The 10,379-nt window shown below is 34.0% G+C and overlaps 1 long non-coding RNA gene across 1 annotated transcript; it reads right to left on the reverse strand.

Moving 5' to 3' along the window:
- Window positions 1-7,451: 7,451 nt before the first annotated feature.
- Window positions 7,452-10,071, reverse strand: LOC135744705 (uncharacterized). The gene is made up of 2 exons (XR_010530812.2): window positions 8,131-10,071; window positions 7,452-8,007 (listed from the first exon to the last, which is right to left on the reverse strand). It is a non-coding gene; the product is annotated as an uncharacterized lncRNA (long non-coding RNA).
- Window positions 10,072-10,379: the final 308 nt, after the last annotated feature.

The following is a 10,379-nucleotide window of genomic DNA, read 5'->3' on the forward strand; positions in this document are numbered from 1 at the left end:
GTCGTGCATCATTCCCTCAGTTTCCCCTGAGACGGGAGAAATACTGATTTCAGTGAGGCACTTCCTTCTTTCAATGATGTAAAAATCGTCATTTTGCGTCATTGAAAGAAGGAAATCCTGTATCTTTGTTGAGTGTGAAAGACTACAGACACTCATTCCTCTTTTTCCATGGTGGGGGCTATGGGTGGGACCCACTCACGCTACAGACCTATTACAGATCAGTGGGTGGGACTTACGAAAATATACGAACACAGATGGAAAAAATGATCAGCCGCCATCTTTATGCTTAGCTAAGCTAAACAGAAGTTGTGGAGCGAGCCAGACTTCATGTTACAATAACAGCGGAAGTTAATCAATATGATATAGAAGAGGGTGATTTTGCAAGCGTGGTGCTCTAATCCGCAGTTCATTGCACCTTTATGAGCCACAATACAGCAAAGAGCTTAGGCAGATGGAGGAACAGAAGACCGAGGAGTAGGCCAGAGCCTAGGCTTCGGCTGAGTAGAGGAGCCCGGGGAAGACACCGCAACCCTAGGCCTCTGCTGCGTAGAGAAGCTTAGACAGACTACTGCCTGTACTCTCGCTGTGTGCTTGCTTTATAACATTTCTGCATCAGATAAGGATATGGACGTTTGTTTGGTTAATGTTTCCGGGCGCGTTGCTTATTTCAAAGACGTGTTTCGGCTTACGAGCACAAGCTCCAAAAGCTGAGGCAACGCGTCTGTGGAGATATTGTGCAGGGGACGCGTTTGTGTGGAGGATGCAGGGATAAACGGACGTCTGACTAAAGTGAGTCTTTCTATTTTCTTTGTTATACTAAGGTGGCATTTATGTACACAATAGCATATCTGAGCAGTGTTTTATATGTCTATGTGAAAGCAATGAGGCTGATATTATACAGATGTAATTACAGTAAACAAGAGACAAAAAGAAAATTGGTAAAACTAAATAAACATTTAAAATGCATACCCTTTTTACTTATACTTGAAAAGACATTTGTACTGCAGATCTGACACCTCACGTTACTGTTTGAATAAGACTTTGCTACACACCAGACCAGAGTGTTATTGTGTGTAACACAATGTAACATCACGTTTAAAAGTAAGTCATGATTGGTGTCTGTCAGACACAGTTGTGGTGGCTATTTTCTTTGTTTTACTAACGTGGCATTTATGTACACAATAGCATGTCTGAGCGGTGTTCCGATTAATGGGAGTGGCTTGCAGAGCTGTGCATTGTGGTGCATAGTGGGAGTTGTAGTTTTTCATACAAATGTGCTCTAAAGTCACGTTCTGTCTTTTCTCGGTCAAATGGGCACAAAATTCTAAATTTATGTTACATTTCGACTACAAATATGACCCACTTTCCATAAAGATTAATGTTCCTATCGATGAAATGGCACTTTAAGTAAGGAAACGGAGAGGTCACGTCCCGTCGCCACAGTTGCTGTTCCACTGCTGATTACTGTGCTCTGCTTTTTCAGCGAAAAAAAGCTAAGATGGTATTCTGCACCTGCGGCTTATACACGCACTTGGCGGGGCGGCACCAGCATTATGCCAATACCTGCATGCCAAGTTCATTGGCGTTTTAGTAGTTACTCAAAGTAGATTGGTCTCTGTAAGCGATTTTCCAGTTCGTCGGTCACGACCTGACGTCTTCGTTCCCTTCCTTCAGGGAACGAGGGTTACATATGTAACGAAGACGTTCTCTTGTGTGGCCCTCGGGTGGTGGAATTCTCTGCCTTTTAGAAATGCTCCATATTTCGGTTGTTATAATTATTAAAAACACATCTTTTTAGTGGAGCTTTTAAGTTATAATTTTATAGTTGTTGTATAATTGTTTATTCTACATATTGTCATGATGGGGTAGTGATGTTTCTTTTTATTGTTGTTTTAACATTTTTAAATAGTTTATACGCGCTTACAGAAACACATGCATTAAAACATTGTTAAAAATAGAAGTTAGATAATTTGTCGCTGGGCATCTGAAAACAGTAATCTGAAAACTGCTTTTTATATAAGCACTGCAGATGTTCATCTCAGGAGATGTTCTGAATTTAGTTTATGTACATGATAGTTTATCTAAATTTAGTGTTATCTGTGATATTTACCCATCAGTTATGTATGTATGCTTATGTGGTTCTTCTGGACAATATATGCTAACACCTGTTCATAACTTTCTTACAGGTCTTCATGACTCTTAGCTGTTACAGTACTACATTGCACACAGCACAAAACCACAAAGTTGAAACAGATATTTACACTTTTTGGACATTAAAGTTATACGGTAACATGACCGTATCAGTATTCATGACCATTGACACTCCCTTGCATATTGCCTTTACACAAAAGAAAGTGTCTTACAAAAGTCAAATCAATGTATTGTTTCATATGAATGTGTGGGTAAAAAGGTTTTTACATCTTTTGTAGCAAATTCTCATCTCTACTATCTAGTACATTTTTGTTTGTGAACAAATGTTTAGTATGTGTTTCTTGACCTTATTTCAGCAAGTTTTAATATTTTTTTTACTAACTATGCACAAACAGAATTTTCTTTAAAATACAAAGATGTACATACATTTTACTCACATATTATTGCTGCACAGCTCTGCGATTTAGGAAAATTTCTAATTGGGATTGCAACCAGTAGATGGTAGATAAAGGTCTGAAGGCGACTCGAATCCCTCTGCTAACTCCATATGCAAAACCCATGCCCGCTGATGCTGTGTTGCCTCAACAAACACAGGTCCAAAGCTGTGAGAAATGCAAACATTTCCCTCCTCATCAAATATGGAGACAGGAGAGTGAAGCGTCTTTAAAGACTTCAAAGATATTTTTGCAATGCATACAGTCAGCCCTTCAAGAGCTGTCCGAGCATGCTCCGCCCCGAAACAAACTACACATAACTTGTTTGTATCACCTGTATTGAAATGTGGGCAAGGAGAAACATATTGTCTAAACTGTCTCTTGCTCATATTTGCTTGCTCACTAGACATATAAATTTAGAGAGACTTTCTGTTGACAGACAATTTCACACACAGAGCGCTTCGTTGAAATGGCAGAAGCTAGAAAGCTCTGTTTGCACTTCCCTTTTATTCATTCTGGTTCCATGGTCACTCGTGATGTAATCACTACAGGTACGCCCTTTTTAAAAGCCTGGTATAGTTGTACAAAGATTTCATGTAAGCCCATGCTGCTTGCGTGTTCCCAAAGTGTCATTTCATGATGCAACGTGGAGTTCCCTCTAAAGGAAACTAGGAATACTAATGAAATTTTCCCTTTTATTTGATTTTGCAATAATTTTTTGTTATTATTTTGGTAATTATTGATTATGATAATAATTAAAGGCGCAAAAGAGGATGTTTCCGCCGACTGAGAATCCAAAGACCATTACTGAGTTTTTTAAATGAGCGCATGCGTAAGAACAATCTCCCTCCTTCAAAGCTAATTTCTAGGGAACGCCTTCCAAAACTCGTGCACGAGTATTTGAACACGAGTGTTTGTTTAACACTGGCATATGCTGTGTCGCGTGACTCGCGTCAGTGGATTCATTATGTGAAATGATATGATTATAAACACATAAGACGTAAAGTTAGATCATTCGACGCTACTCCCTTTTCAACTAGCATTTAGCAGACTGGTCACTGTCTTACAACTACAGTACACAAACAACGTCAATATACCTGAATAACAGTACAACAATAATTATTCCCCAAAAAAAGAATAATCATTGTTACCTGTCGGGAAAAAATTTTGCGAACTGCGCGTCTGTCTTGACACCTCTCTGTTCCTTCATTGCTCTCCAGCGTTGAAATGTTTCTCCAATAATGACTCTGGTTACATTAAGTTACGTTCTTCTGGGATTTTCTCCTCTTCTCAGCGACTTAAAAAGTCTTTCTTTTACGTCCTCCTTCGGGTTTCTTCTCTTGTATTAAACTTCTCTTCTCTTTGTATTAAACAAACATCCTCTTTTCCACCTTTAATAATAGATTCTCAATTCAACTTTAAAAACAAAGCATTTAGAAAGTATCAGAACTATTGACCATTTCGTATAATTTCGTATAAAATGATTTTCAAAGTAAGATCAGAAACTCACTTCCCAAGGATTAAAAATAAATTAAACACAAGCTTTAAACTACTCTAAATCGGTATCTTGTTTCCACCATAGAACTATATCTGGCATTTAATTGACAGAGATAACAACAAAGGAGAAAAATGTGCAATAAACATGCATCTAACATCAGAGACTATTCAGTCAACCTCCCACTTCCCAAACAACATCCACTAATCTCTCACATCAAAGTTTAATGCCTAATATTTTCAGCTCCTCTGAAGTTTTATATATAGTATTCTAATCCATTTAAAAAAGATTTTAAAGTGATTAATTCTATTATGATTTCATAAAATAACAGCGCTATTGAACTACTGACAGTTAAAAATGCACAGAGAAACTTTTGTACAAATTTCTCAAAGCAGGAATGTTTGTTTTTGTAATGTTAATAAGTCCAACCAAGTTTACACATCCTTAGAAAAAAAATCTAATTGATCAGTTTAAACACATTTCTAAAATTCTGTTCACTTTGTTATTATGGGGTACTGAGAGAAGATTAATGAGAAACGATTGTAGTACAGTATCAGGCTGCAACATAACAAATTTGACAAAAAGTGAAGAGGACATTTTTAAATGCACTCTCTCTCTATATATATATATAGAATATATTCTGTATACTGTACTGTATATATGTGTGTTTGTATGTATTTACGGTGCAATTCTACTATTGTAACTATTGTGTTATTGTAACACCCGTCTTTGTGTCAGACCTATACAGCCAGGAGTCCCTTCTGAATGGAAGTCACTCGAATGTGTCAAGCTGAAGCTTTCTCAATATGCAATCAACTCTATGTGTGCTCCTACTGAGAACTCTAATTATGATGCATCACCATTTAAACACTTTAAAAAATCCCCCATGTGCACATCAATTTAATCCATAGAAAATAACCATAATAGTAATGGGAACCATTATGCAGTCCCTAAATGTTAAGTTTATGAGGACTTTCTTCCTGTATGTACTCCAGGTGTGACATCAGCTTTACAGCTAGGAATTATTCATCACTTTGGCTCACTGCTAGACAATATGCTAATATTATAAGATGGTGTATCATTATTTATTGATTTTTAGCCATTCTGTGCCATGTACTGTAGGTCATAGGGCACTGGGGATCTCCATATCAGACTTGACCAATCTGAGCTAAGAATGCGATTTGGTATACAGCAGCTGTGAACTGTTGAAGGTGATATGACAAGGTACACACCGGGTAAAGGTTAAAGTAGGATCTACTAAAACTAAAAAAAAATTTCTTCAATAGGTAACACTTAAAAAAATTATGTGTTTTCGACTTCAATTCCTGAAACAATTATGTTCATTATAAGGCCCATTTGGATAAGTTGTAAAGAGTATATATATGACAATAGCTACTATTATTGTTTTCTAAGCAAATCCCCACATTTCTCTGGATTGATCTTATCTTACACAGACAGCCAAACATGACATCTGTCCCTTGCAACTGTGAAGAAATCATATTCACTGTGAGAGCCATTTCTTCCCTTATGCAACAAACATATATTTCTCAATATATTACATGACAATATATTTAATGTGTCTCCATATATTGTGAAATTTACAAAGTAATATATATCATGATATATTATATAAAAATATATTATATATATGTAAGTGATATATTGCAATATATTATACAATACTGCAATTATTGCCGTTTTCATATATTGATTAAATACATCTCATTATACTATTTAATATATCCCATAATATATTGGAAATATATGAAGTAATATATTGATGCATATATTCTAAATGCATGTAATATATTGAAGTATATATTGGCAATATATGTAGTAATATGTTGATAAATATATTCTAAATGTATGTAACATATTGCAGTATATATTGGCAATATATGTAGTAATATGTTGATAAATATATTCTATATGTATGTAATATATTGCAGTATATATTGGCAATATATGGAGTAATATGTTGATAAATATACTCTTAATGTATGTAATATATTGCAGTATATATTGACAATATATGTAGTAATATATTGATGCATATATTCTAAATGCATGTAATATATTGAAGTATATATTGGCAATATATGTAGTAATATGTTGATAAATATATTCTATATGTATGTAATATATTGCAGTATATATTGGCAATATATGGAGTAATATGTTGATAAATATACTCTTAATGTATGTAATATATTGCAGTATATATTGACAATATATGTAGTAATATATTGATGCATATATTCTAAATGCATGTAATATATTGAAGTATATATTGGCAATATATGTAGTAATATGTTGATACATATATTCTTTATGTATGTAATATATTGCAGTATATATTGACAATATATGGAGTAATATGTTGATACATATATTCTTTATGTATGTAATATATTGCAGTATATATTGGCAATATATGGAGTAATATGTTGATAAATATAATCTTAATGTATGTAATATATTGCAGTATATATTGGCAATATATGGAGTAATATGTTGATACATATATTCTTTATGTATGTAATATATTGCAGTATATATTGACAATATATGGAGTAATATGTTGATACATATATTTTTTATGTATGTAATATATTGCAGTATATATTGACAATATATGGAGTAATATGTTGATACATATATTCTTTATGTATGTAATATATTGCAGTATATATTGGCAATATATGTAGTAATATGTTGATACATATATTCTTTATGTATGTAATATATTGCAGTATATATTGGCAATATATGTAGTAATATGTTGATAAATATATTCTATATGTATGTAATATATTGAAGTATATATTGACAATATATGGAGTAATATGTTGATAAATATACTCTTAATGTATGTAATATATTGCAGTATATATTGACAATATATGGAGTAATATGTTGATAAATATATTCTTTATCTATGTAATATATTGCAGTATATATTGGCAATGTATGGAGTAATATGTTGATGCATATATTCTTTATGTATGCAATATATTGCAGTATATTGTAAAATACATGAGTAATATGTTGATACATATATTCTATATATATGTAATTTATTGCAGTATATTGATAAATATAAATAATTGTCACTTTTAATATATTGCACGTGAATATAATATATGTGTTTATATATCTCAAAATATGCAATATTATATTTACAAATATCCACCATATTGTATTCCGATTGATATGCAAAAATGTATTAACAATATATGTACAGATATAGTGTCACATGTATGTTTACTATATTGTAGAATATATTTTAAATAATATGTAAAATTATATAGAAATATATACATAAAAATATGTACACACATTTATACCACATATTAACACAGACTAATGGATAATCTATCAAAAGCCACCTTTATTTTCTTTTAATCAGGCACACATACTAAAACTAATTTGAGGTAGAGAGCTAAACAGACCTATTACAACCACAAGAGATTTTGCACATGGTCAGACAATGTGGTTTGCTTTACATTACATAAATGTCTTGCATTACATTAACATAAATTACATTTTAAAAGAGTGACATAAAACAGAAAATATACAAAATATAAATGAAAGCAATTTAAATTACAAAGGTCTATTTATTTCAAACTTTCAGCAGTGCCGTTATACAGTTAAAAATACAATATAAACAAAATGCACAGACAATAAAAGATAAATAAATAATAAACAAACTTTCAAGGAGCTTTGGCAATGTGAAAAAGCAAAGAAATAAATTACCAAAAGAACAGGCCTTTATCCTGGCTAGGAGTCCATCTTGGCTCTTCACTGGTTTAAATTACTTATATACCCATGCTTTTGCACTTCACCTGGTGTCTTAGCTCGCATATTCTACTGTTGATGGATTTTCTAACATCAGCTTTGGCCGTGGAAACTGGTTTAAAACAGCATCTGTGGAACAAAACAACAACGATTACTCTCTCCCTTCTCACTCCTTCCCCTCTGGTTCACAAAAATCTCTCCTGGAAGAGATGCAATCAAAACTGGAAAGCACCACCTCTGAAAACTATGTACCTTGTAAAGCTTGAAGTTTTTCCTGGGTTGAGAGCATGTCTCCTTCTCAAGTTTTACTGGTGGTTAGCAAACAACTTTTAGGTGCATTACCGCCACCTACTGATTAGGAGTATGAGTTAGGACTATAGGTCAGGACCAGAGATGTATAAAGTACTAGGGACCCAGACTTGAGTAAAAGTACAAGTGCTCTATCAAAAAAGTGACTTGAGTAGAAGTTGAAGTGCTCTTTAAGCACAGCACTTAAGTGGATGTACTAAAGTATTAAACATGTTTTGTACTTAAGTATTGCAAGTAGTTTATTTTAAAATATACTACTCAAGTACTGAAAGTAAAAGTACAAGTATTGTGTAATGTAGTTATTAAAGAAAACAGTCAAAAGTTTGAATATAATATTGTTTATATTATTTCAAATGTTTTAGCTAAAGGACACTCACAATTCCTTTGGCTGTAGCAGGAGTACAAAGACAGGACTGTTCAGATAATTTAGATTAATTTAACCAAATAATTAAATATTAGTCGATATAATGGTAATAGGTACAGTAAAGGTACAAGGTGTTTCAATGAACTTAAGTTTCCTTCTTTCACGCACACTCGCCCTTTCTCACGCATTCTCTCTCTCTCTGTCTTTCTCGCGCACTTTGGTTCTCTATTTGCTTCACTTTGTCCACAACCCCGGCTCATATTTGGGAGTGAGAGGGAGGGAGGGGTCCGCCCTTCACTATCTCCGATTGGTTTAGAACACGATCTGTGTGTGTTTCTAATGTGTATCACCGCTCTGGCAGTGATAATGTGGGTTTGGAATGATTCGTAACATTTGAGTGTAACGAGTAACTATGCAGCACATAAAAAATGTATCGGAGTAAAAGTATTAAACTCATCAAAAATATGTACTGAAGTAAAAGTGGAAGTAGGAGAAAAAATATATACTTCAGTAGAGTACAGATACTGTCTTTTAGTACTTAAGTACAGTAGTGAAGTAGTTCTACTTCGTTACTATACATCTCTTGTCAGGACCTATCAGCCTCATTGTTGCTAGTCACAGGTATGTGTCCTTGTCCTCTCCTCGCGCCTGAATCTCAGCTTCCTACTCAAGCATTATGCTCCATCGCCTTTGGCACGCATTCTGGTTGAAGCAGTCGGTGCTGAGTAGAGTACTGACAAACGTAGAAAATGAAAGAAAGGTCTCTGCTGTTTCAATAAAACTGTTATTTGTGTAATGCAGATTTTTGTCTTTAATATTTTCTTTAGGCTATATGCCATGCATATTCATGAATATGCTGTAGTTGTTTATTTGGAAAGTAAAAATTGTTAAATCATATATACATACATACATACATACATACATACATACATAGCACATCCATATATTCATGGGCATTGCTAGATATAAAGCTCTACTGGGGCACAGGCCCCCCATTTTTTGCTGACTTTTTTGAAAGCCTGCTGTGTGCAAGAAGTGTGCAACACTTCTATACAATGTCCTTTGCTCAACCCACTATTCTACAGTTCAACAGTTACTGCAAAAGATACATATATACAAGTATAATCTTCGTTATACCTAACATTATTACACATTTCTTGAAACTATGCCTCATATTCTCAAAACAGTAAAGACAATTCCATAAAGTCTCACACAATACTCCAAACATCATATTTTCAGGTCAAAATGAAGCTCTACACTCAAAACCATTCACTCTTACTGAAATACCAAACTTTTCCCTCAGACAACACACACAAGCTTTCAAAAACACACACACTACAATATAGTATTACACACTTGTGCAATCAATTCAAAACAATATATCCAAAACTGGTAAGTTGCTTGTGGTTCTCCCCCTCAAAAACCTTTTCACATGACCAAAAAGACACAATCAATGTATGCATTTTTATTCATTCATGTGCTATACACAGCACAACTGTAAATTGCAATATTTCGCCTCAACATCCCGTCTTAGTTCTGGGTCAGGCCAGAGAATCTCATCCACATCACAGGCTATATTGGTCCTAGCCAAACAGCAAGGGTAAAATCCTCTTGCCTGATCCACCCCTTGCATTCATCTGCTGATATGTCTATCTGTATGGAAGGCAATTTGATGCATTTCTTTATTCCAGTAGCATAGTCCAACAGTGTATGCACACTAAAGTTACTGTATAGAGCAGTCTTACTGTAAGTACACCTATATGTTTTCCTCCCTGAAGGCTCTGAAGATGGAGGCATAAGTAAAGCGACTCAAATTAGGCTTTACTCG

The sequence above is a fragment of the Paramisgurnus dabryanus genome, chromosome 5 (genome assembly GCF_030506205.2).
Source record: "Paramisgurnus dabryanus chromosome 5, PD_genome_1.1, whole genome shotgun sequence".
In the NCBI taxonomy this organism is placed as follows: Eukaryota; Metazoa; Chordata; class Actinopteri; order Cypriniformes; family Cobitidae; genus Paramisgurnus; species Paramisgurnus dabryanus.